Source organism: Ambystoma mexicanum, chromosome 7p, assembly GCF_040938575.1.
Source record: "Ambystoma mexicanum isolate Mex_15411 chromosome 7p, UKY_AmexF1_1, whole genome shotgun sequence".
NCBI lineage: Eukaryota > Metazoa > Chordata > Amphibia > Caudata > Ambystomatidae > Ambystoma > Ambystoma mexicanum.
In genome coordinates this window covers 861589354-861614467 of record NC_090939.1, presented here as the reverse complement: position 1 = coordinate 861614467, position 25114 = coordinate 861589354, and the positions used below count along the sequence as shown (strand labels likewise).

The window sequence follows — 25114 nt, the reverse complement described above, 5'->3', positions numbered from 1 at the left end:
CAGATGAAGTAAAGCAAACACGGGGCCATTTTTCAATGCAGTGCATAACTTCTTGTTAAGCAGATGAAAGGAAAGCAAACATTCAGATGAAATACAGCAAACGCAGGGCCATTCTTCAATGCAGTGCCTAACTTCTGGTTAGGCAGATGAAAGAGAAGAAAACGCAGGGCCATTTTTCAATGCAGCGTCCAAATGCAAAGTTTAATGTTTTTGCTAGTGGAGAGCCTGGCAATTCACAAGTGGGGAAGCTTTGTATTTCACAGTTACTCTCCATTGCTTGAAATAATAACGCACTGTCATGGATTGAACCCCTATTAAAAACTATTTTTGCTGCTAAAACTGAATTAACTATCCCATAGACCAAGGAGCGGGCTAAGCTTTTTGTATTTTCTTGGAGCTCTTGCAGTTATCAAAATATATCAAGCTGGTTTGCCTCTTTTTCTTTTGTGGCTCTCCCTGCCATTATGTGTTTTCAGGAAACCATGAAATTAGACGCCCTAGTTCACCCGGGCTACCATACCTACTCTTCTCCTACTAGTAAAGGACGGGAGGGTCATCCTTTTGGTGGCCTCGCCATTTCCATAAATAATTCTCTCGAATGTTATTCTATGCTTGTCCACTCATCTATCCGCTGTTTCTGTGAATGTAAATGCACCGGTAACCAAACCTTTACCACTGATTAGTTTATATTGGAATCCTTTGAAATACAAAATCACTGAAATATTTGATGATATTGATTTGGATTTGGAAAATGCTCACATTTGTAACACCAACTTTGAAGTTATCATAGGTGACAATTTCAATTCTCTGTGTAGTGAAGGGTTTAAAGGTATGAATAAGCATCATAAGGTCGGGACGATGTGGGCAGGTGCTAGGGGGGAACGCTGGAGATCATACTTTGAAGAATGGGATACGTCTGTTGTCAGTTGTAATGTAACACCGCTAGGATATACATGGAAATGAGGAACGGCATCTTCTATGATTTACTTCTTTTGTGTGTCAGATTCATTACTTCCAATTGCCGATCCCGTTTGTATTAATCAAATTCACTATAGTGACCATGCACCCATTGATATTGATATTTTATTTCTATCACGCTCATACACAAGTGTTTCAGAGCACGACAAGGCAAGAGAAGGGGAACAGGGGAGAACAAAAACAACAATCTTACCAGGCCCAGTGACATTGAGAACAAGCAAGTGCAGGGTAGAGGGGGAGGGGGAGAAGTGCATGGAAGGGGGAACAAAAGGAGAGTGCAGAGCGAGGAGGAAAAAACAAAAATAATAATAAATTATATTAATAACCCATCCAATTGTCACTGTCAATTGCATGTAATGCTCTTAATGTTGATGTATTATTGCAGGCACTGGAGTCCAAGCGTCCACATATTTCATTAAGATGGAATCCTGTGTTGAGTAGGCGTTTAGCATCTTGGGTTTCTGAGGACTTACACAGCAGAGTGGAGTTTTGCACCCCTGAGTTATTTTGCCCACATTATCCTGATAGGATCATTTCTACTTCGGTAGCCAATGCCTTATCTTATTTTCTGTCCAAGCAAAAACCCTGTCTGGTTGACTCTAAGCGTCCATTAGAACTTGAAATCAAAATGCTGAAACGCAATAAAAATAGAGAATTGAGAATGCTTCATAGAGAACAGATAAGTCTTAGGCAACTATCTTATCTTAAAAAAAGAATCGTTCTAACGTACAAAAATAGAGTGAAAGGCATTCATATTCTGCAGTACAACAAGCAGAATTGTGCAATAATTAGATCTATTTGCAGGCACAATACTGGGGCCATTTGGTCTCCAATCAAGAATTGCAACCCCCATAGTGGGGCAGAATCTAAATATATTATTCAAACCGAAACTTGGAGAACATTTATCAGCGGTAAGTATCAATTGCCTGCTCGATTTGAAAAAGCTAATTTCGTAATGCCATCTAATTCATTACTGAAACCACTTATGTGGTCTGTTTCGGATATCGAATGGGCCATTAATACCCGAGGCGTGGGTCCAGATGGCATCCCACCCTGTGTCTATAAGGCTGATCATGCCTTTTGGGCTAAGATTTTGAAAATTAAGTTTGATAAAAGTATTAGTTCAGCAATACTCCCAGAGTCATGGGTCACTTCCATTCTAAGTCAAATATTTAAAAAAGGTCATCCCACTAAACCAGAAAACTATCGGCCAATTTCCTTAACCGATGCTGCAGCCAAAGTTTTTTCGATTCTTATACTAGCTGACCTTGAAAAATATCTAGCACTACATAATATATACTTGAAATTCCAAATAGGCTTCAGACGGTCCATGAGCACAACGCAGAATGCCACAGTCATGGCTCATCTGTAAGCAGGGTCAAAATGAAAAGAACTTAGTCCAATATACATAGCCTCGATAGACATGATTGCAGCATTTGATACTGTAGTGAGTAATTTACAATGGTCAAAGATGTCTAAATTAGGCATTCCAGACTACCTGATTTATTGGATTGCAAAACTCCATTCCAATACATCTTATAAGATTTGAATTACTCAAGGGGGAGCCGTCACGGACCCTGTAATTGTTACGCTCACCTGATATCAACAGTGATGCCACTCAGCACTGGTTGGATGATACTGGAATCCTCTCCCCTATCCCAGAGGGTGTCTTCGATGGAAGTCAAGCCTGAAATTACAGAAGGGCTGGGTTCAAGACTGGCAGTCTCAGGTAAGGTCTTTTCCCACCTCCCTTGGATTTGACCCTCAGGCCCCTGCTCACCTTGTTTAGGTATAAGGCATGCTCTCCATCCTGCTCTCTTTGGCAGGGGCGACTGAGTTACTTCACTGGGGCGAGCATGTTCAAGTGTCTTTAAGGTAGGTCTTTAAGGTGGTTCTTGCTGCCTAGCAGTCTTTGTATACAATACAGTTCTTGCCTTCCTTTCCTTTTGTGGTTAATGTCTTTTTCTTTCTCCCTAGGTGTGCGGGAGTTTCGGTGTTTCGTGCTGGTTGGATTGAGCACCTGCCGGTAATGGATGGCGTGAGATGCGCGCTGCAATCCGGTAAGTAATGCGCTATGCGTGGCACTGCTTGCCTTGTATAAGTTAACCTGTGTTTTCCTCTTCCTTTGCAGGTCGCGATGTTCTTCTCTGGTGTGTGTGATGTTCCGGAACGATGCCGGTCAAGATGCGACTAGCCATGTGAGGTTCTCGTGATGTCCGTTGCTTATGGAAAGCCATGGATATTGTTCACTAACGTTGTCTCTCTCTCACTCCTTTTCAGGTTGCTTTCGTTCCGGTAAGCATGCAGTGCCTTGAAGATGTAGTTCGCTGGATAAGCGGCCCGCAAATAAGCTGAATCAGGAATGAACGTCGGGCGGATGACGGGATGGAGTTTGCAGGTAAGATTTTATTAATGATGTTCTTTTTCCCCTATGCAGGCTCGTTGCTCCAAGGATTGCTGGTATCAAGGTAACGTGAAGCGTGTTCTTTTGCTTGGGTGTGGTTTAATAGCTTCCCAGTAAAAAGTAGTCCAGGTAAAGTAGTCCCAGGCCACCACACCCAAAACACTATACTGCATAGCTCAGTTCTTGGAACTGGGCTATGTGAGTGCCTCCATGTTGACTGCAGGCCATCCCCTGCTCCATCCCACCTTCCAGGATTATCCATCTCCTGCTTCTTTATCGCCCCCCGGGTCCATTAGGATCCTTTGGCAAAGGGCTGGCTGACCTTATAGCAAATTTGGATTTATGTTTTTCTAATCTTGTAATGCTAGGTGACTTCAATCTGCGCTCTAATATGTCTAATTCGGCTGAAATTACATCTTTCTCCGACAGTCTTTTAGATTTACATTTGCATCAATTGGTCCAAGCACCTACTCATGTACATGGTAATACTTTGGATTTAGTATTTGCTAAAGACTCTCTGTTATGTTCTGGTCCGATTGAGCCAGTGACATGGTCGGACCATTACCTAGTCTCATGCTCTTTTTTTACCTACCATTTCCTCCTGTAAATCCCGCCCTCCTAAGATGCCTCTGCGCTCCTGGTGCTCAGTTGACCTAAAGGCACTCACTGATCATATTGTTTCTAATTGTGTCCCCTCGAAGCAATTATCCTTATCCTCACTCTCCCACTCTTTAACTACTGTTGCCGACCTCCTCGCCGCACTGAAACTGACTCAAGGCCGTAGACTTCCCTCCCAACCCTGGTTTACTGACCAGCTAAAAACGGCTCCTCTCCAACTCAGACAAGCAGAACGGAAATGGCGAACCGGCTACAATCCGGAGCTTAGAGATGTATATAAACGCAATTTGTTCACTTATCTGGCGAGTGTTAAACTGACAAAATCCACCTTCTTTGCCCAGAAAATTGAACACGCTATGTGGAAACCAAAACCTCTTTTCTATTGTGCATTCGTTAGCCTCTTTGGAGACTCTTACCTCTATGGTTAAGCCCTCTCAGGAATTGTGCAATGACCTGGCCTCTTTCTTTATTACTAAAATTGATGCTATACCAGCCAACATTGCTAACTCTCGTGCGATATTGCCTCCTGAAACCCCCAGCTTTGTGCCTGCCTCTTCTACTGACACCTTGGCTAGTTGGTCCTCTTTCCCTCCATTTACCGAAGTAGAAGTCCTGGCAGCCATCTTAAAGATCAAATCCTCATCTCCTGAGGACTCCATCCCCACCTCTAATATGAAGGTGATTGCACCTGACATTCTGACTGAAATCACATTGGCAATAAATAACTTGTGTCAGTCTGGGTTTGTTCCCCCAGAACTGAAATCCGCAAGGGTTATTGCCCTCCTTAAGAAGCCTTCTCTGGACCCCACTATCCCGGCTAATTTCCGCCTTATTTACTTGCTTCCGTTTTTGTCTAAACTTCTGGAATCACTCACACTCCTCCTGTCCCCTTTTTTGGAATCTTCCAAAATGTTCAACCATGCCCAGGCGGGTTTTAGGCCTGGGAGAGGTACGGAAAGTGTCATTGTCTCGGTACAAGATGACATGTACAGACTTGTCGATGCGGGCGGAGTTGGGGCCCTGATCCTCTTAGATCTCTCCGCCGCATTCGACACAGTGGACCACTCCAGCCTTCTCTCTCGCCTTTCACAGATCGGGATATCTGGTGCTGTTCTTGCTTGGTTTACTTTGTTTCTTTCGGATCGCACACAGACCCTTGCTATGCCACCGTTTCTTTCACCTTCCTGTTTTCTCACTTGTGGTGTCCCTCAGGGATCCTCTTTATCACCAATTCTGTTTAACATTTACATCTGGGCCCTGATCTGTCTCATCCGCTCTTATGGGCTTTATTGTTACTCATATGCGGATGATACTCAAATCCTGATCCGTCTGGATCAGGATCAGTCTGAGGCCTCTGTTTGCCTCCACGATTGCCTTAAGGCAGTCGGGATTTGGATGGATCAGAATTGGCTAAAGTTAAATGGTGATAAGACGGAGGTACTGTTGGTAGGCTGCCCCCCTAACCCCTCCTTGTGGACCCCTGCTTTTTGGCCCTCTGCCTTGGGCCCGTTACCCAATCCAGTAAGTAAAGTAAAGAACTTAGGAGTTATTCTTTCCGCTTCTTTGTCGATGTCTAACCAGGTCATGGCCGTGTGCCAGTCCACCCACCACCAGATTCGAATCCTCAAGAGGGTCATGCCCTTCATCCCGGAAGCCCTCCGCCCACCTGTGGTGGCTGCGTTATTCCTCACAAGACTGGACTATTGCAATTTGCTCTATCTGTCTCAAACTATCGGCCTTATACACCGCCTTCAGCGTATGCAGAACCTTGCTGCTAGGCTGGCCACTGGCTCCCGTTAGGGTGCCCACATCACGCCAGTGCTTCGCCAACTGCATTGGCTCCCGGTGAACCAGCAAATTCATTTTAAATCTCTGTGCATTGTTCATCGGGCAATTCATGGTCAGGGAGCCGAATTTTTGCAGCTTAAATTTACCCGATACCACTCCGGACAGGGACCTCCGCTCTGCTACTTCTAACCTGCTTACTGTCCCTAGGTTTAACCGGGCAAGGCTCGGAGGTAGAGCCTTTTCTGTCACCGCGGCCAAACTTTGGAACAGACTCCCTGTATCTCTTAGGGCCACGGTTAACCATCTTGGATTCAGAAGAGCGTTGAAAACTAATCTGTTCTAAGCCCGACCACTCCATTGGTCTTCTTCGATTGGATAGTTTCCTTTCCAGCGCCATGATGCCTTTGGGCGAACGTGCGCTTTACAAATGTTAATAACATAACATAACAGGCCAAAAGAAAAGTAGTCCCCATTAAAAGACGTTCTTCATACTGAATATGAGCCTGGCGCCAAAGGCGCCAGGACTGACTCCTAGAGAGTCTGGGAAGAGGGTGTAAGGCCTCTAAGGCCCTAATGGAACCCCGAACCCTGGCCTTACCTGGCAGGTTGACTTGCCAGTGGGGGTCTGGGATAAGAGTCGTGACCGTAATGTCATATCTAGGTCTTAAGCAAGGATGCAATCTGGTGGCAATGCTGTTCAATATATATCTGTGTGATATGGATGATTTCCCTCTATCAAGGTTTGCATCAAAAGACAAGGGCTGTAGCTCACGATCCTTTATGGCCTATAATGTAAGGATGTTATTAATATTGGATGATATTGGGGTCGACCCGTGTGATTTACATTTGTGTCCTGGTTACGTTAAAAAAATACTTTTTGAACGTGATTGGTCTATGACTTTAGATGAACTCACTAAGTATAGCACATATAAAGTATACGCTAAATTCACTCAAAATAGGGATGGCTGTTGTTCATATTTAGTTATTTTTCTTTGTAAGATCTCATGCACGCATTAAATAAATAAAATTAATCAACTGCATACGTTGGAACGGACAATATACTGGGGCAACCTAAGGACAGGAGCAAGACTATGACTTGTAGGTTTCCAAATTGCTCCGAACCAGAAGAAACGCTAAAACATCTCATCCTGGAATGTCCTTATTAAAGGGATTTGTCAATATTGACTATGTTGATTGTATGGACTCCCTGTGGAATCAGATGATGCTTCGTCAAGGGAGAGCCTTAATCTTTGCTGTAGTTGCATGTTTAAAGCTGATTGAAAATGAAATATCAATCTTGTAATTACTGTAACTTCTAGCACTTAGAACTTCAAAATGCGATTGTTGCGTTTTAGTATCTGCTAGCTTTCCTTTGTACTGTTTTGATAAGGACATATCCAATTTATTATTTCTATTTGTATCTGTTACTGCATATATTGTAAATACTTTATTATGAAGTTTGTGTTTCTTTTAATTGTACTTTAATTAATTTTTAAATCTTAATTGTAAGTTTGTTTGTAAAGGTTTATATTGACCATAAACACATTTTTTAAAAATGGGAATCCAATCTCATGGGCCTCTATCTTGTCCCATCTGTTTACTGACATTATAGTGACTGTTTCTTTTCCTGACTCATGGTCTACTGCTTATGTTTTGCCAGTCTTCGAAAAGGCCATGCGTATTGATCCTTTAAACTATTGTCCCATCGCAATTAAAGATGCAGACAGTAAGATTTTTGCAGCCCTTTTATTACACCATCTTGCGGAATGGCAACATTTGCTTAATTAAAGCCCCCCTTGGCAAATAGGATTCCGTAGACATCATGGAACTTCGCTAAATGGGTTTATTCTGAAAACCATTTTTGACCAAGTTCTGCCTCAAACCTACGGCTCAATTTATATGGCTACAATTGATCTTTCCTCAGCGTTTGATGCTGTTGATCGAGGAATCCTCTGGTCCAAATTGAAAAGTTGCGGTATCCCCCAAGGTCTTCTTCGCCTTATAATTGGTCTTTGCTCCAGTACAAAAATTCAGGTACTCTTGGCCAATGAGGGTTCTTTCTCACGCAACATATCAACTGATCGAGGGGTGCGTCAAGGCCGTGCACTAGCACCTTGTTTATTTACTTTATACCTGAGCGATATAGGAGAATATCTATATCCTGCAGCTCTTGCCTCTCCAAAAATCCAACATCTAAAAGTTGTATGGCTCGCATAGGCTGATGATTTTTTAGTATTCCACCTTACTCCGATTGGTCTGCAGCATCTTTTAACAGCTTTTTCCAAATTTGCAGAGACCCATAAACTGAGGGTAAATTCGAAGAAAACCAAAATCTTACATTGTACGAATAAGAGAGCAGTTAATATATTTACTTGGTACCTAGACAAAGTCCCCCTTGAATAGGTTAAGGGTTTCACCTATTTGGGATTTCCAATTTTTGTTAAACAGAAATGCGGTACAGGAGTCGCAAGTGGCCAAGGGGACTGTATTAAGCAAGCAGTTAGTACGTATTGATGCCTGCTATGGAAAATACTCAATTCTTTCAAGTTTAAAGTATTATGAAGGAAAAATAGTCCCTAAGTTATTATATGGTATCGAATTGTTACCTACATGGGCACTTGACATGTTCGCTGGGATTGAAAGTAAAATGCGGAAGAGGGTTTTAAAAATAGCCCAAGGAACTCCATTCTCTGCCCTACATTATGAATTGGGTCTTCTATCCTTAAAATGTAGGGCACAGTGGAAATATTTCATCTTTTTATTACAAGATTTTAAGTTCGAATGATACATCATCTTTATATAATGATCTTAATCAGGTGTTGTTGACTAGAAGCAATGATTTTATATGTACGTTTTCTGATGCTTGTGTACAAATACTAACAGATTTAAATGTCTTACCAAATGGTCTTATGGATAATGGCTCATGGGTTAAAAAAGTATTCTACTGTCAGGATTGGATTTCGACAATGAACTTGTTACGTTCATATCAATCCCTAGTGCATCGGGAGTGTTAAACAAAGTCTGTAGGAACTTGCTCCTTGTCTCTCCATTTATCGTCATCGGCATGTTAGACTTAGGTTTCGGTTGAATCAGATACTTACAAAGGAGGTTTTATTACGCTATGACATGATTGAGGCCCAAGGATGTTGTAGGGTTCGTGGCACACAAGGCACTATTGACAATGTTGACCATCTAATAACAACTTGTCCATCATTGCGGGGACCTTCGGAAACATTCTTTAGGAAATGTTTTATATGTGTCAAATATGTCTTGTGTTCTTTTTATGCAACAGTGTCGTACTACATCTATGGTTTTGGCAGTTACTGGTTTTTAAAAAAAATCTTTGACAGAATGATTTATTGTAAGATCTTAATCAAATTAATGAGGTTTTATCTGTCTTTATTTATACTAATAAATGTACATGCATATAGCGCTGCAAACCCTCAGGCATCTGAGCGCTGTTTATTACCACCCATGGTGTGTGGTTCTCATTTATGGATCTCATAAGGATTAAAGGCTGAGTTTGGCGCTGCCTGGATTCGCACCTGCGTCAGCAGGCTCTGCAGGATGTCAAAGCGGGTGCTCTACTCGCTGTGCTATCTGACTGGCTTATTCTTCCTTTTTCTAGATGTAAACCCTTTTTTATTTTTTTATTACTGCGCAATATAATCATTTTGATGTTTAAGGCCAATCTTGTGTTAAATTGGTTACATTTGTGTTATGTTAAATGTTTTTTTAAACTGTATAGTAAAAATTAAAACAATAATAAAGGGTTCATGTTATGGCGGTTGATCCTTGAAAAGTAGTGTGACAAGGAAAAGTAGGACTAGGAGTAACGAAAATGACTGTGGGCAGAGCCTGTTTTCTGTCAGGCTTACAGCTATAACTATTTCAGTGCTGTCCTTTGAGTTCCTGGTTGAAATCCTTGTTGAGCAGTTGTAAATGGTTTCTACTCTCTAGTTTCAGTACATTTGTTTTTAGATATTGGACTCTTCTTACATATTGAGCATTAATCCAGTCAGGTTTTGCCTGGCATGGATTACACAGCTTGACCTGGAAAGCAGAACACGACTGGCCAACAATGTGATTTTGGACTATTAGAGAATTGTTACATTTAGATAAATCACGCCTTGCGTTTTTTTCTTACCAAAACTGTCAGCGACTATTTCAATTTTTGGGGGGGGGGGGGTTGCTGTATTAGCAGTGCTAATACAGGGTCACCCCAAATATTGAGCCCTGTGTAACTTCACCTTTCAAGTGTCAGGTGATGGTACTCGAGTTTGTATTTCTTGAAAGAAGCTGTCGATATTTGAAAAGCACCAACAACCACTGAATGTCCGCAAAGCAATACGCAGAAACACGCTCGTGCGGCCGCCGCTCCTCGCCTCAGAGAGTGCGGCTCCTTTATAAGGTTCTGCCGCTCCGGGCGCTGCGTCACCCGAGCTGAGGTGCTTCGTTCGCAGTGGAGGAGCTGCAGCTGTCCGGATTCCTTGGCGCCGCGCTCCTGGGGTGGAACTGGAAGGGAGGTGCCGTTTGCACTGACTCGTCTACAAGAAGGCTATCCTCTCTGGGACTACTACGAGTCCCCCCCGCCCCCTGGAAAAACCTGTGGCAACACATCACACCTTGAAAGTATTGAAGGTTCATATACAGCTGCGCCACAAGGAGACCAGACTGGTACTGTATGTCCATCGTCGACCCAGTTACCTATGACTATAATCGGCTCCGTTTCCCCGCAGTCCCTTGGAAATGTATGTGTTATGTTCAGTGTCATTGAAACAGTTATTTTATAATCTGATTCAAAACCTCGTGGACATTTATAAAAACAACAGCTGCTCGATGCGTTTGTCATATTTTAAGCCGCTTTCGATTTCACGGGCTTGTAATGGGCCAGGTCGCGTGTGAGATTGCAGAAAGTCTGATTGATGGCTAATTTTAGCTCAGTGCGCGTTTGGTTTTAAAGTGCGTAGGCGAGATTGTGGGTATGCCAGTTTATGGTTCGGACTATGACCGGGTGAGCACCACTATGCCATAACCATTTCTGAGGGGGTCAACCTGTGTATCGCAATTAAGCCAGGAAGTGCACATATTGCATTAGGCATTGCTTTACATAACTGCCATATTACATGTTTCTAAAATATACATTTGAAATGTCCAGTTGCATACACCAGTCAGCATATCTGTTGGTGGTAGTGAGGCGAAAGCCAGAGGTTTTTATTTATTTATTTTTTATTTTATTTTTATATTTGTAAAGCGCTGGCAGCCCGGAGGCATTGTGGCGCTGTTTCAAGAATGTGACTTAGTTACAGAGTGTTGCAATGATCATAGGTTATACATTTTTACAGACAGTGTTCCAGTGGTCAAATGTCTTACAGGTAGGCATGACGAGCGAGCGGCTTACACGAACAACAGGGTTTTTAAAGCTTTTCTGAAGGCCGTGTGGGATTCCATGCCTCTGATGGCGGGAGGTAGTAGGTTACAGTTGGTCGCCGCAAGGACTGGGAAGCTGGAGCCGCCTGCTCTGATCCTGAGGCTTTTGGGAATAGAAAGACGGTTGGTTTGACCAGATCTAGCAGGTCTGCTTGATGGGGGCACAGAGAATCTTTGCGCGAGGTAGCGAGGTGCTGTGTCGTGGCGACATTTGTGGGTGAGTTAAAGAGGATGCGTTCTTTAACGGGCAGCCAGTGGACGGATTTTCTGGTTTCTGAAATGTGTTCTCTTTTCGAGATTCCTGTGGCTGCTCTGAGAGCATTGTTCTGCACTGTTTGAAGTTTCTTGATATTCTTGGCTGATGTACCTAGTAGGAGAGCGTTGCAGTAGTCTAGGCGAGATCCTATGATTGTTCTGGCAATGGTAAGGGAGTTTTGTTGCGTTAGGAAGGGCCTGGGAGCAGTGATCAGTTTTGAGTGGTAGGCTGCCGCTGAGGAGATAGCATTCACCTGTCTTCTTATGGTGAGGTTGGAATCCAGGTAGACTCCCAGTGTTTTAACTGACTGGGATGCAGGAATACGAGAGCTGTCTATGAGAAAGGAGTCATATCGAGGGCTCATTTTTTTTATTGTGTTTGCAGAGCCGATAAGGAGTTCGGTCTTTTCGCTGTTGAGGCAGAGCCAGTTTTTGGCCATCCAGGTCTGGATGGTGGTGTAAATGGAATTGAGGGTTTTTTGGTCTGCCTCGTAGTCGCCTGACAGGGGGATAAGGACTTGCGTATCGTCAGCGTACTTGGTGTAGGCAATGCCCATCAAATCGAGGTATTTGAATAAGGATCTAGTGAAAAGGTTGTACAAGGTGGGTGAGATGCAGGACCCTTGAGGAACCCCACACTTGATTAGATGTGGGTGTGCGCAAGCTTGGTCTGAAAAGACTTTCATTGCTCTCCCACTGAGAAAGGATGCGATCCATGCAGTGGCATTTGGTGAGAAGTTGCCAGCCGTTGAGAGGTGGTGGCAGAGGGTCTCATGGTCCACCAGGTCGAACGCCGCAGAGAGGTTGAGGAGTAGAAGGAGGGCTGGTTTGCCCACATCTCTGAGGTCGTCAATTTATTTTTTGAGGTCCAGTAGTGCGGTTTCGATGCCATGGTTGGGTCGAAAGCCCGACTGTCTGAGGCAAAGCAGATGATGCGTTTCAAGGTATTTTTGGACTTGCGTGTATGCTGCTTTGTCCAAAATCTTCAGTAGGAAGGGGGGTGTCGCGATGGGCCTGTAGTTCGCTGGAGATTTAGGGTCGAGTGTAGGTTTCTTCAGCAGTGGGCGCACCCAGGCTTCTTTGAGGCAGGAGGGCACTTGGTTTGATTGGAAGGAAGCGTTGATGAAGGCGGTGAAGAACGGTGCTAGAGTCGGGGGGTGCTGTCCTTGATGATCTGGGCAGGGCATGAGTCCCCCTTACAGTTGGAGGGCTTGATTGAGTTTAGTAAGGTGAGGACTTCCCCTCCTCTCATCTCTTGGAATTAGAAGGCAGGAATTTCATCATGGGTGTTCTTGTGAAGATTGGAAAGTTGTAGCGTTAAGGCTTTTTGGTGGCTGATAATTTTGTCTTGCAAGGTGTTCAGTTTATTTAGCATGGCTTCCTTCTTGAATGCCGTTGCACCATTCTTTGTCTTTGTTTAAGGGGTTGGCCGGGGGAGTGGGAGACTCTAGTTCTCTGAAAATGGTGAAGATTTCTTTGGACCCAGATTTAGCGTTGGCTATCCTGGAGTTAAAGGAGCTTGCTTTGGCTGAGATGATGGCAGATTTGTATTGTTTAGCGATGTTTTTAAACACAAGCTTGGTGACTTCTTTAGGTTTTGCTTGCCAGGCAGCGAGAGCTGAACGTTTTTGTGAACTTGTTATTGAACAACTTGTTATTGAAATCCAATTCCATTTAAAGTCCTGCCACTGCCAGATGTTTTTGTTTTAAATTTGCTAGGGCCACTACACATTTACTGTTGTGACACATTCATCATTTACTCGCAATTAAACAAAAATAAAAACACCCCTCTGGCCAGTGCACTATTTATTTAAAATAGTTTCCCACAACCTATGACAGGTATGTTTTGATGCAGAACTTGCTCCATCCACCATGAAAGCGGTTGTAATAGTGAAAGTGATTGTAATAGTGTGCTAGAATAACCGTTGCAAAAATGTGAAGGATTAGAATTGTAGATATCTGAAGAGGAGATATTTAAACACACCTCATAATGTCAACAAAGGGTGGCACAGTCCATCTAAGCAAGGGGCCTTCAAAACCTCAAGGGTTACAAGTTTATGATGTGTTCAATATTCTGATAAATGCAGGGGTGGTGGTGGGCTGTACTAGCCAGTATCGGCCCACAAGCCTGAGGTAAAGGCTCATGCAAAGTGGCCCGTTACCAACCACTACGGCCGACCCCAAGGACTTTATTGCCAATTTAGCACCCATAAGTAATGATCAAAATGCTAAGGGAAATTTTTAAATGAAAAGAGTGGATCGTGGATAACCTGCAACTTTTTTTGTGTGTCTTAAACAGAAGAAAAGAATAAGATGACCACCATTGAAATGTGGCTTTCACACCCCAGCATAGGGGTGGATATGGCCTTCAACGGCCTGCAAGACCGAGCTAAGGCAGGACTGAGCAAAGCTCGGGCCTCAGCTTGGGCTGTGGGCCTTAAAAGGCCATGACCGCCCCCCGTTGGTGCGTAAAAACCATTCATACCCAGGGTTTCATTTACTGGGGTGCGAATGGTTTTCATTTTTATTTTCTCCATTGGGAGATGGACTCAGCATATAGTGCAAAAGCCCATCCATGATGAAAAAAAAAGAAAATGGCTGCCTTTAGTTGAACAGGGAATTGGTCCCTTTTCTATTTTAATGAACGGCGGCAGCCTCTTGACATAAAGAAACAAAGGGAAAAAAATTCAGCCACCATTACATTAGAAAAGGGACTACGTCCCTGTTCAACTCACGGCAGACATTTTTTCCTTTTTTTTCATCGAGAGGTTTGTTGGCGCGGGCGGTGATTGCACAATCGTGCCCGGGAAAGACCATTTGTGATCGGTCAATCTGTCTTTCCCGGTTGTGAATGGCAGAAAAGTCCACTAGGGGAGCTATTTTTTCCCATTTTCATGGTAGACCTGAAGCGGCAGATGCTAAGCGTGGACCGGATGCCAGTGGCAAGGGCCTTTCAGGCAAAGTAACTATCAGGGAGCATGCAACAAATTGGGAGTAAGTCCTGCTTGTAATGCCGGCATGCAGTGGCGCAACACCATTGAGCTGACCATGCTTCAGTACCCCTCCCCCCTGAAATTTTGGGCTATGTTCACTCGACCTGTCTGACCTACAGAGTCATGGCCGGACAGAATAGGACACAGATGTTAAACAGGCGCCTGGGCTTCGCTGTTAACAAAGGCTCAGCAATTAATACCGTAAAGTATTTAATTCTTGGCTTAAAGGAGAGATTTAACTGCTTGTAACATTGAATCTGCACAAGAATAGTGTCATTAGAATGTGTAAAGCAGTTACATGCCCCCCACACAAATAAGTATGCCCCTCCCTACCATCTCAGAAGTTAGCACCTCTCCCAACATTTGAAGGATTAGAACCCCGACCCCACGAAATGTAGGGTTTGTTGCGCCTCTGCAGACATATACAGTTATTTAAAGCCCGAAATCTGAGCAACCTGAGGGGCTGCTTGGGCATCTATGATATTTAGTTATGTTTATTTTTATTTATTGTGTGCACTTTGTAAACTGTATTGCCTCTTGGTGGTTTGATTTTATTGTCCCTAAAGAGCAGCACATTTACCTATGCAGAGTTTTCATAGCGATAGTGATATGAACAAGAATTAGGACACAGTAAGGCAGAAGGCTGATGCAGGTCTTGATTAGGTGTTGTGGGGGGTGGGGGTAACTGTTTTGAGAATGTTATTGAACTCCTTGTGCAGCATTATAATAGTGCTCAGCCACTGCCAACTGCCTTGTTTAACAAGTGCCTTATTGCCATTGTTGTGAGCCCTATTTTCTAATATACATGTCTTGACCTCAAAGGCTTTATTGCCTAGTACCTAGCAATGCTCGCTTCCCAGATCTCACCTCTGACGTGTTTCCTTTTGGCATATAGAACCGTGTTTTAGAGTGCTGCTTTTCTAGGCAAGGCAGCTTTAGCAGAAAGAAGTTGTCACAAAGTAAGTGGCATGCCCTATACTGTGTGTGAACTATAGAAGTAGCTTACTAAGCAAGACCAGAAATGTATCACTGTTTTTTTTTTTTTAATTTTTAATTTTGAAAAGTAAACAATACAAACCAAACTTGCAGCATTATTTACAATAAACTCGTGAATATCAATTAACACTCATTACTGCTCCCCAAATCCCCCCCCCCTCTCAAGATCTTATTTGCATTTGCGGTTCTGTATCCGCTGCGTGTGGCTGGGTATTGCTTCCTTCCGAAGCTGCAGGATCCACTACTGTGCCAAACAGTCCTGTTATTAACATTCTCCAAGCCATCAGGTTGCCTACATCTTCCTCCCCGCAATTGCTACATGCCTCCTGCCACACCACCGTTTCAGCCTCCGCCCATTTTTGCAAGTCCCGCCACCATACCTCTACCCGTGGCTTGTGGCATTGCTTCCAGCCCATGGCTATCCTTCTTTTAGCAAGCACATATGCCAGGTCCCTCAGTTTCCCAAGGTGTTTAGTGTTCCGTGGTCTGGGAAACCCTCCCAACAGGCGGGCCCAGGCCGTATCTATGTTGAGCAGGACCCCTTTATCCGCTAGTTTCCGTGCCACTTCCCCCCCCAAAAAGCTTCAATCACTGGGCAAGACCAGAACATGTGTGTCATATCAGCGTCTTCCTCATCGCATTTTGGGCATGCTTGTCTTCCTGTGTTTGCAAACTTAGATATTCTCTTCGGGGTCATATAGGCTCTATGCGTTATGTATAACTGTATCTGCTGCAATCTAGCATTTCTGGACACTTTCTTGTGGTATCCTATGGCCCGTTCCCACATTCCATCAGTCAACTGTGCCCCCACCTCCGCTTCCCAGTCCAGCCTCAGATCAGTCAAATCCTTCCCCACCCGGGTCATCACCATCTCATATAGTCTAGAGATCTCGTGCCCTCCCTCCGATATGTCATATATTGTTCCCATTAGAGCGTCTGGTTCTTCCGCCAGTACAGTCTCCGGCCAGGTTTTGCGAATAGTCTGCACTAGCCTAAGATACGTGACATATTGGCCTCCATGCAAGCCTGTCTCTTCTCCCAGGTCTTCGAATTCTTTAATAGCCCCTTCTTGCCATATGTCTCCCAATGTGGCCCGCCCAACCGATTCCCAATAGGTCCTGATTATCATCCTGAGCTGGTTGTCTCCCCTAGCCAAGGCAACCAGCGGCACCTGTGGGGAACACGGGCACGGGATCTCCATCAGTTGGCATACTCTGTGCCACATCTTCCACCCAAGCATCAACATACCCGGGTGTTCGTTCATTTCAAGTCTAGGAACCCAGATGATCTCTTTTAGGTAAAACGGGGTGCAGTCCTGCCCAAACAGCCTAGATTCAGGAGTTTCTTCATCAGAGAGCCATTTGGCTACATATTGCAACTGACTGGCTACATAATAGGCCTCAAAGTTCGGCAGCTTAATGCCCCCTCTATCATGGAAGTTCTGTAGCTTCCATAGCGCCACTCTATTGCGGGTACCGTGCCACAGGAAGTCCCTACACATGCTGTTCAGTTTGACAAAAAACTTCCTGGGTATCAGGTATGGTATATTACTGAAGAAATGTAACAGCCTAGGCAGGACCACCATTTTGAGCATCGCCCCCCGCCCCATCATCGCCAGCGGCAGCTTCTCCCAAAACTTCATATTTGTGCGGATTTTCTTCACCGCCACCTCGGTGTTATGCAAGTGTTCCCCCTCCACAGTATGATACACATCTATTCCGAGGTAGCGGAAAGAATCAGCCGCCCAAGGTACGGACAACACTGGCAATCGTTCCAGAGGGGCTCCTATGTAGCTCCCCAATGGGAACATGCTCGATTTTTGGGGGTTCACCGCTATGCCGGACAGTTCTGTATACTTTTCCATGACCTCTAGAATATACTGAAGATTTTCCTCCGGGTATTTCAAATACAGTAACAAATCGTCAGCATATAGGGATATTAGGTGTTTCTCTCCCCCTGCTTCAATACCGACCATGTCATATTGTTGTCTGAGGTACACTGCCAGGGGCTCCAGGGCCAGAATATATAACATCGGGGACCAAGGGCACCCTTGTCTGGTGCCTCTACTGAGTTGCCACCTCTCAGATATCACCGATCCTGTGCGTACTCTGGCCAGTGGTTCACTGTACAACAATTTCGCCCACCTAACGTAACCCGGCCCCATCCCGTATTCTTCCAGGGCCGCCAGCAACCATGGCCACCTCACTGAATCAAAAGCCTTGACTGCATCTAGGGACACCACCGCCGTTTCCCCATCGCTTCTGTTCCCCTCTTCAATCACCCGGTGGAGTCGCCTGTGGTTGTGGGTTATGCTTCTATTGGGGACATAGCCTGTCTGATCCGGGTGTATCAGTTTACTGATGACCCTCCGTAGTCTATTAGCCAGGACCGCCGTCAAGATCTTACTGTCCTGGTTCAACATTGACAACAGCCTATAGGAGCTGCAGCAATGCCCTGGCTTGTTGGGCTTGGGGAGCGGCACGATTAGTGCTTCTCTGAGCGTATCCGGTAGCCGACCCTTCTCAAAAGACTCATTAAACATCTCTAGCATAGGGGGGAGTACTTCTGCTTTATATGTTTTGTAAAACTCGCCCGGGAACCCGTCCGTACCCGGGGTCTTGCAGGTGGGCAGCTGTTTTACCACCTCCTCTAATTCCTCCAGGGTAATTGGTGCGTCTAGTCCCTCCCTTTCTTCATCACTAATCTTAGGTAATTCCATGTCTTTTAGTGTTTCTCTAATCTCCTCCTGATTGTCCCCTCCTCTATCCTCATATAATGTTCTATAATAGTCCAAGAATGCCTCGTTGACTCCTTCCTGGGTGTCAACCATCTCCCCGTCCTCTCTAGTTATTGTCCTAATCGGGGGCCTGGTGGTTTCGCTCTTATATAACAACGCCAACAAGCGGCCAGTTTTATCCCCACCTGCATGTTGCCTCTCGACATACTTTTTGTAGTTAAGGTTGCAGAGCCTTTCCCAAAGCTCCACGCACCTCTGCTGCAACTCGAGTACAAGTTCTGCGTCCCCTCCTGCCCTGTCGCTTTCGCGCTCCAGTTTCTTTTCCGCTTCCTCTAGTTCTGTTAGGACCCCGCCCTGCAGGCCTTTTGACTTACCAATAGCAGCACCCCGCAACACAACCTTAAAGGCCTCCCAGAGAGTACACGCTGAATCTACGCTGCCTGTGTTCACCTCAAAGTACTGTGAGATCGCATCCCTGATGTCTTCCCTGAAGACTGGGTCTCTGAGCGCCTCCGCCCGGAGGCGCCACGTCGGTATCCGCGCCCTGGGGCGACAGTGCTGCCAGGTCAGCACCAGGGGCGAGTGGTCCGACAGAACCCTAGCTCTATATTCTATTTGGGTGGTCTCTATCATCACATCTGGCGTGGTAAAAAAATAATCCAGCCTCGTGTGCAGGTGCTGCGGAGCTGAGTAGTGAGAGTACTGTGTTTCATTAGGGTGTTTCAGTCTCCAAACATCCGCCAGCCCAAAGTCCTCTAGTAATGTCTGTAATACCCTGGCCGCCAGGGTGGGCCGATCAATCTTCCCATCAGATCTGTCTGCTTTTGGGTCGAGCACACAGTTAAAGTCCCCTCCCCAAATAACCGCTCCCCCCACACACGCGCCCAGATGAGTACATAGGGTTCTAAAATACGTAGCAGTGTTTTGGTTGGGGGCATATGTATTTATAATGCACACCTCTCTATTCTCTACCAAGGCCTTCAATATGACCAACCTGCCCTCCGTGTCCACCACCTCTTGTGTGAGTTGGAGCGGAACGTGCGGTGCCACCCAGACCAGCACTCCCCTAGCGTAGGCAGAGTACGGAGAACCCACTACAGTGCCTCTCCACTTCTTCCCCACCAGTTCCATTTTTTGCTGGGTCAGATGCATTTCCTGCAACATCGCAATATCAATCCTCTGTCTTTTTAGGTACATCATGACTTTGTTCCTTTTTAAGTAGCTGTTAAGTCCCCTGACATTCCATGTTACGATCTTAAGGTCTCCCATGGCTCATGAGTGTCTTCCTGCCTCCCATGTAGCGACTCCCCTTTGCCCACGTGATAGATACAGCCCTCCTTGTTTACTTGTAGCTTCTCGTACCAGCTCAAACTCCCCATAACTATGTACACAACAAAACCCCAACTTCCCTCCCCTCCCCCCACCCGTCCTTCCCCAACATCACACACCCCAACTGCTGCCCAGCTCCATCTTCGGAGGTCAGGCACCCCCACATCTAGCCCTGCAGGCACCGAACGATGCACAGAGCTCAGCAGGGTGAAGTCGCCCTAATGGCCACTTAACTAGAACTGTTGTGGGGTAGAGAGAATCGCTCCGTAAGGCTCCCGTTAAGTCAACATTAACCACAGTGCTTATGACAAATAGTGCAATAGTCTGACCTTCTCTGCTGAAGGCTGCGCAAGCGACTATATTCAAGTCCAACGTGCCACGCCATCTTGCGGCACCTTCTTCATGCATCACTTATCTCTTCCGAGCTCTTTTCTCCGTACGAACTTCTGACTCCTGGGGACATCCTTGCGCATCGAGCCATCCCATGGCATCCTCCGGGGTTTCAAAAAACAAAGTTTTATGTTTATGAATGACTTTCAATTTTGCCGGATAAAGTAACATATATTTGTGGCCCGCCTCTCTCAATCTCCGTTTTACTGTCCCAAAGTTCATGCGGCTACGCTGCACAGACAGGGTGTAATCCGGGTAAGCCGTGATGTTTGCCGCTCCTCGTGTGATCGTTCCGCCCTTACGAAAGTGTTCCAGTATCCTCTCCCGGTCACGGTAATTAAGAATTTTGGCGATCACAGGCCTAGGCGAGTTCCCCGGTGGCGGCCGCCTTGTTAGGGCTCTGTGTGTCCTTTCCACTGCAAATCCTTGGGATAGGGCTCCTCCGGGTATCTCTTGCAATAACATGGATTCAATGAATTCTGTGGGATCGTGGCCCTCCAATCCCTCCGGCAGGCCCACGATGCAGATGTTGTTTCGTCGGGCTCGTCCTTCCGCCTCCTCCGCTCTGCTCTCCAGGTTGCCCACTCTTTGTATCAGGGCGTGCAGTTCGGCTTTATGGGAGGCGCAATCCGCAGTATTCGGGCCGACTTCCTTCTCAAGGGACTCCGTGCGCTCCGCCAAGGCCCTGACATCCTGTCGGAGTAGGTTAACGTCCTCCTGCACCTCTCCGACCTTGAGGTCCAGTGCCGTTTTTAGTTCAGTGACGGCTAGTTCGAGCTTAGATTCCCAGGCCGCCCTTAGGTCCGCAATCGCAGCCAGGATTTCTTGGTTAGCGCCGAAGTAGTCATGCCGCTCGCAGCCAGCTTGTCCCTGCTCTTGGTAATGTCTTGACCCGGGGACGTCTTGGTGAAGTCGTCTAGGGTGGGCTGTTTCGCCTTCGGCCTCACCGTTCTATTCGACATGACCCAGGGGACCTATAGTTTGCTCAAGTGACAAATGTGCACTCAGTGCGCCGCTTTCGCTGGGTCACCGTGCGGCCTGCTTCTTCCTTTGTTCCGGACCCTGGTCGGCCATTTTGTGTCGCCTTTCGTCTCCGGTGTTCCTTATCTCTTCCGCGCCGATCTCTGCCGCCGTCACTCCTGCACCATCCAGAAGTTCACCACACGTAGCCCAATCACTCACACACCGGCATGTGTATTTTCAGCGGTCGACGGCCCGTCTTCACGCACTTTTTTGCCCGGATCATTGCAGGATCTCGGGAGCTCCTCCAGAACGCGTCCTCCTACATGGCCCTCGTAGCCACGCCCCCGAAATGTATCACTGTTTGCCTTCCATTCTGATAATGCCTTCCTGAGCATGAGAACGGAGCTTCTGCCAAAGACTTGTATGCTTTGACCCTGTTTATTCACCTGAAACGTCGTTGACAATATGGCAACATTACCCATTCCAATCTGTTGGTGCTTATCCAGTCCTGTTTTCTTTTCTTTGAATTCTGGGATTTGTAGTTCCACTTTTCCCATTATAAAACTTGGACTACGAGTCCCAGACTGCAAAGAAAAAAACATGACTGGATAAGAACCTACAGATTGGAATGGGCCATGTTGGCAACTATGATATGGTGCCATGCCAGAGGATCCCTTTCCATTGAAATTCATGTGTGCTTTCTTGTATAAAAGTTCAGTGCCTGGAAGGGAAGAGGGTTGCTGAGCCGAGTCTCGTTCTGTCATTTGGTTGCTGTTGACCTGTGTATGCTGGCTTTGCTGATTGCCATTAAAAGACGTTCAACAATCCACTGGATGAGTCTGTGGTTGTTTTTCCACAACAAGATTGGTGCTCTTCACCACGGATTCCGCAGCCAAATTCAGGGGTCGCCGGACGTGACAACCAGTGATCCCTGTGGGCCCATGTAAGATGATTGCATCCTGGGAAAGCTGGCAGACGCGATTGGGGATTCAGGGGAGTAGACAGAGCAGACGCAGAAGAGGAGTGGATTGAAAGTCGTGGGTTGGTGAGCTCAGTTAATTGCATTGCTATTTGTCATGTTTTGTCTATTGTGTTCGGAAACGGGTCGGGTTAATGTTTGTCTCCGGTAAAAGAATTCTGAAATCTGGAAATTGTCTGGCTGTCCTAGGACAGAGGAGGGAAGGTGCCCTGCCTACGAATGTTTTGATCTGATCAGAAAAAAGTCAAAAGTGTTTGGCCACTGCAGTTAAGAGTAATAGTGAAGCAGCACAGTTATGCACCCTACTGACCTAAAATGACATAAAGCAGCTGTGCTGGTCAGAGTAGAGTAGTATAGAACAGGAGCTTGAATGAGTGTGTCTTGTACGAGTATGAAGAAAACATTTTAGATCAGAGCCCAGAGCATGTCCTGTCCAGCCCATTCCATGATACTTGAAACCCTGTACATGCAACGTAGTTTCAACCCCAACTTGGCATGCTCACTCTTCTCTATCCTAGTACAGAGCTGTAATAGGCTTTGGGCCTCGTTACAAGGTTGGTGGTGTGGGAAAAAAGTGACAGTAATTCTGTTACCACCACTTTTCCTACACCGTCAAATCATAATTTATGGCAGATTTACCATCAGCAATATTACAGCGTGGTAAATCTGCCAATTATTAGACGAAAAGTGGTTGATTCACCTCCAGCTTGTTGCTGGAGGTAAATCATCCACTTTTCCACTGAAAATCAGTGGATTTACCCTGCTGTAATACCGCCAGCAGTAAATCCACCAAACATCCCCATGGAGAAGTGGAGGGCACGTGGCCAGCCAGCGAGCAATGGAGACGTGAGCCCAAGAAGCTCCTGCGGGCGCCAAACAGATCCTGAGCAATATCCTGGGTTTTTCGTATGGAAAATAAGTCATAAATGGTCTGACTCGACTTCTGATCGCCTGGTCCCTCTGCAAGCCGAGTTAGATGCAACAACTCGGCGGAATCTCTAAGAAATCCCCCCCGGCGTAACAGACCCAGTGGCATCCGCCGGCGGGAAGAACCAAGATGGCCGGCGGCACCTGAGGACTGGAAGGGACCCTACCCCGCTCTCAACCCGCAACCTGGGGACAGCCATTGTGCAGTGGAGGAATCCGGCACACACAAATCTTCAGCCTGAACTGGGGTGAGAACACGCAGCGAACCGCTGCATGGTGCCCGGCCGGGAGAGTGGTTCCCCCTGATACGCCGGGACGTGACCCGCGGCTCCGGCAACAAGCAACGGCCCGCTGCACCAAAGGAGAGCCTTACCACCCGCCATTTACGGCCTCGGAGCTCGGCTGCCGGGAGCACTGATTGGGAGGCTCCGAGCGATGATCCGCAGCGCTGTACTGAGGGAGAGCCGTGGAATCGGCCAAGACACGGGAGGGGAATCCCTCCCCTTCCCCCCCCAGGAGGGAGCACCTCGAAGGACCATCCACCCACTGCCTGAGCAGAGGTGAAAACAGGCAGCAAAACGCTGCACAGTGTTCGGCCGGGAGAGCTGCTCCCTGGATAAGCTGCAAAGTGAACCGCACCTCCCGATGCCCTCCGGAGGTGGGCAACGAGTGACGGCCCTGCTGTGCCTTCCCGCCGGCCGCGTGCTACTCCGGGGCCCAGCTTCTGGGAGCGTTGCTTGGAAGGACCCGAGCATAGATCTGCAGCGCCGAGGCACTGCACTGAAGCAAAGCCGCGGAACCAGCCAAGACCACCTTGGAGGACCATCCACCTGCTCAGCGGCGTGAAGCGTACGCTGCAGCTGATGCCGGCATCAAGTAAGTCCACCAAGGAGGCAGTAACACGAATCCCCCTTCCCCCCAATAGACACCGAAGGGAAATAGGAGGGGAGCGGGACCTTATCCTACAGACGCAGTGACCCCCAACCCATGGCTGCACTGGGTGAGGGGGCAGAGGACTGCTGCGTGACAAACGAGAACGGCACCACGCAGAGTAAACCTTCCTTGATTAAAATTCCTCCTGAAACTAATGAACAGTGTGCCCTCGACCCGGGACCCTTCCCGCATGGGATGTGTGGACTCCGCTAGGCGTGTGACTGGTTGTGCCGGCCTGCCTCCCCCCCAGGAAACGCATCGAGACATAAACGACACGGAAGACTCTCGTTGCCCTTGACCCACGGTAACTGCTGCCAAGCGGGCTATCCACCCTATGCCTGGGGAACGTCCCACCAGCCCTGGGACGCCTAATCGCAGTAAAGGGATGACTCAAACAAGAATGCTGGTACTAACGATCAGGACAAGAGTGGAATCAAGAAACGAGGGAGTGATCCGGGGTCCGAATCCACAGCTGCTACTGCATCTACCTCCGTAACCATAACAAAGAACGCCGGTGTCATGGGCAAAGATAGACAAAAGAAAACATCCACGCAGAGCAGCATGGACCAATACGTGGTCACCACCACTCCGGCACCGATGGGCCAAATGACGCGGCCGACAACTCCCACAGGCGAGGACAATCTTTCACTGAGGGACATGATGGCCGCTATTGCTAGCTCGCGCTTCTCCATGGAGATAAAAATGGACAGTATCGCGGCAGACGTCTCCTTTTTACGCCATGACCTCCAAAAACTCACCTCTCAGACAGGAGAAACGGAACATCGCATCTCTGAAGCAGAAGACAACATTAGGGGAGTCAACCAACAATTGTCGCAAGCCATGACCAACCTGAAAACTCTGGAATCTAGAGTTGACGAGGGAGAGGGAAGGTCTCGCCGCAACAATGTGCGCATTCTTGGGCTACCAGAAGGAGAGGAAGGGCACAGCATGGAGCTATTCCTAGAACAGTGGCTTGCAGATATCTATGCACCGCATTCTTTCTCCAAATTCTTTTCGGTTGAGAGAGCCCATAGGATGCCCTCAGGGATGCCAATCCCGGGCACGCCACCCCGCACAGTGATCGCTAAACTGCTCAACTACTGGGACAGAGACGCCCTCCTCCAGATGTCACGCTCGAATGAGACAATTACTCACAACGGATCCCGAATCCCATTCTTTCCTGATTACACCCGAGACGTCCAATGGGCGCGGCAATCCTTTGAACCACTAAAGAGACAGCTAGCTCTCATGAACGTCAAATATGGTCTGCTTTTTCCAGCACAGCTTAAAATTTATCATAAAGGATCCACAGTACATTTTACTGACCCGCAGGAGGAATGGAAATGGGCAGAAACGCACATCGAAGGCGACTGGAATGCGAGACCGTTGAGAGA

The 25114-nt window shown here is 46.8% G+C and overlaps 1 protein-coding gene across 3 annotated transcripts in view; it reads left to right on the top strand.

Annotated features, from left to right (window-relative positions):
* Positions 1 to 10131: 10131 nt before the first annotated feature.
* LOC138526378 (protein-lysine methyltransferase METTL21E-like) overlaps positions 10132 to 25114 on the top strand; it is a 208566-nt gene continuing 193583 nt past the window's right edge. Inside the window, exon 1 of one of the 3 annotated variants that reach the window (XM_069637051.1) lies at positions 10132 to 10465. The gene's annotated coding sequence lies outside the window, so the exon portion shown is untranslated. Of the gene's footprint in view, positions 10540 to 25114 lie in introns of all 3 variants that reach the window. The other 2 variants (XM_069637053.1, XM_069637052.1) reach the window with 2 other exon arrangements.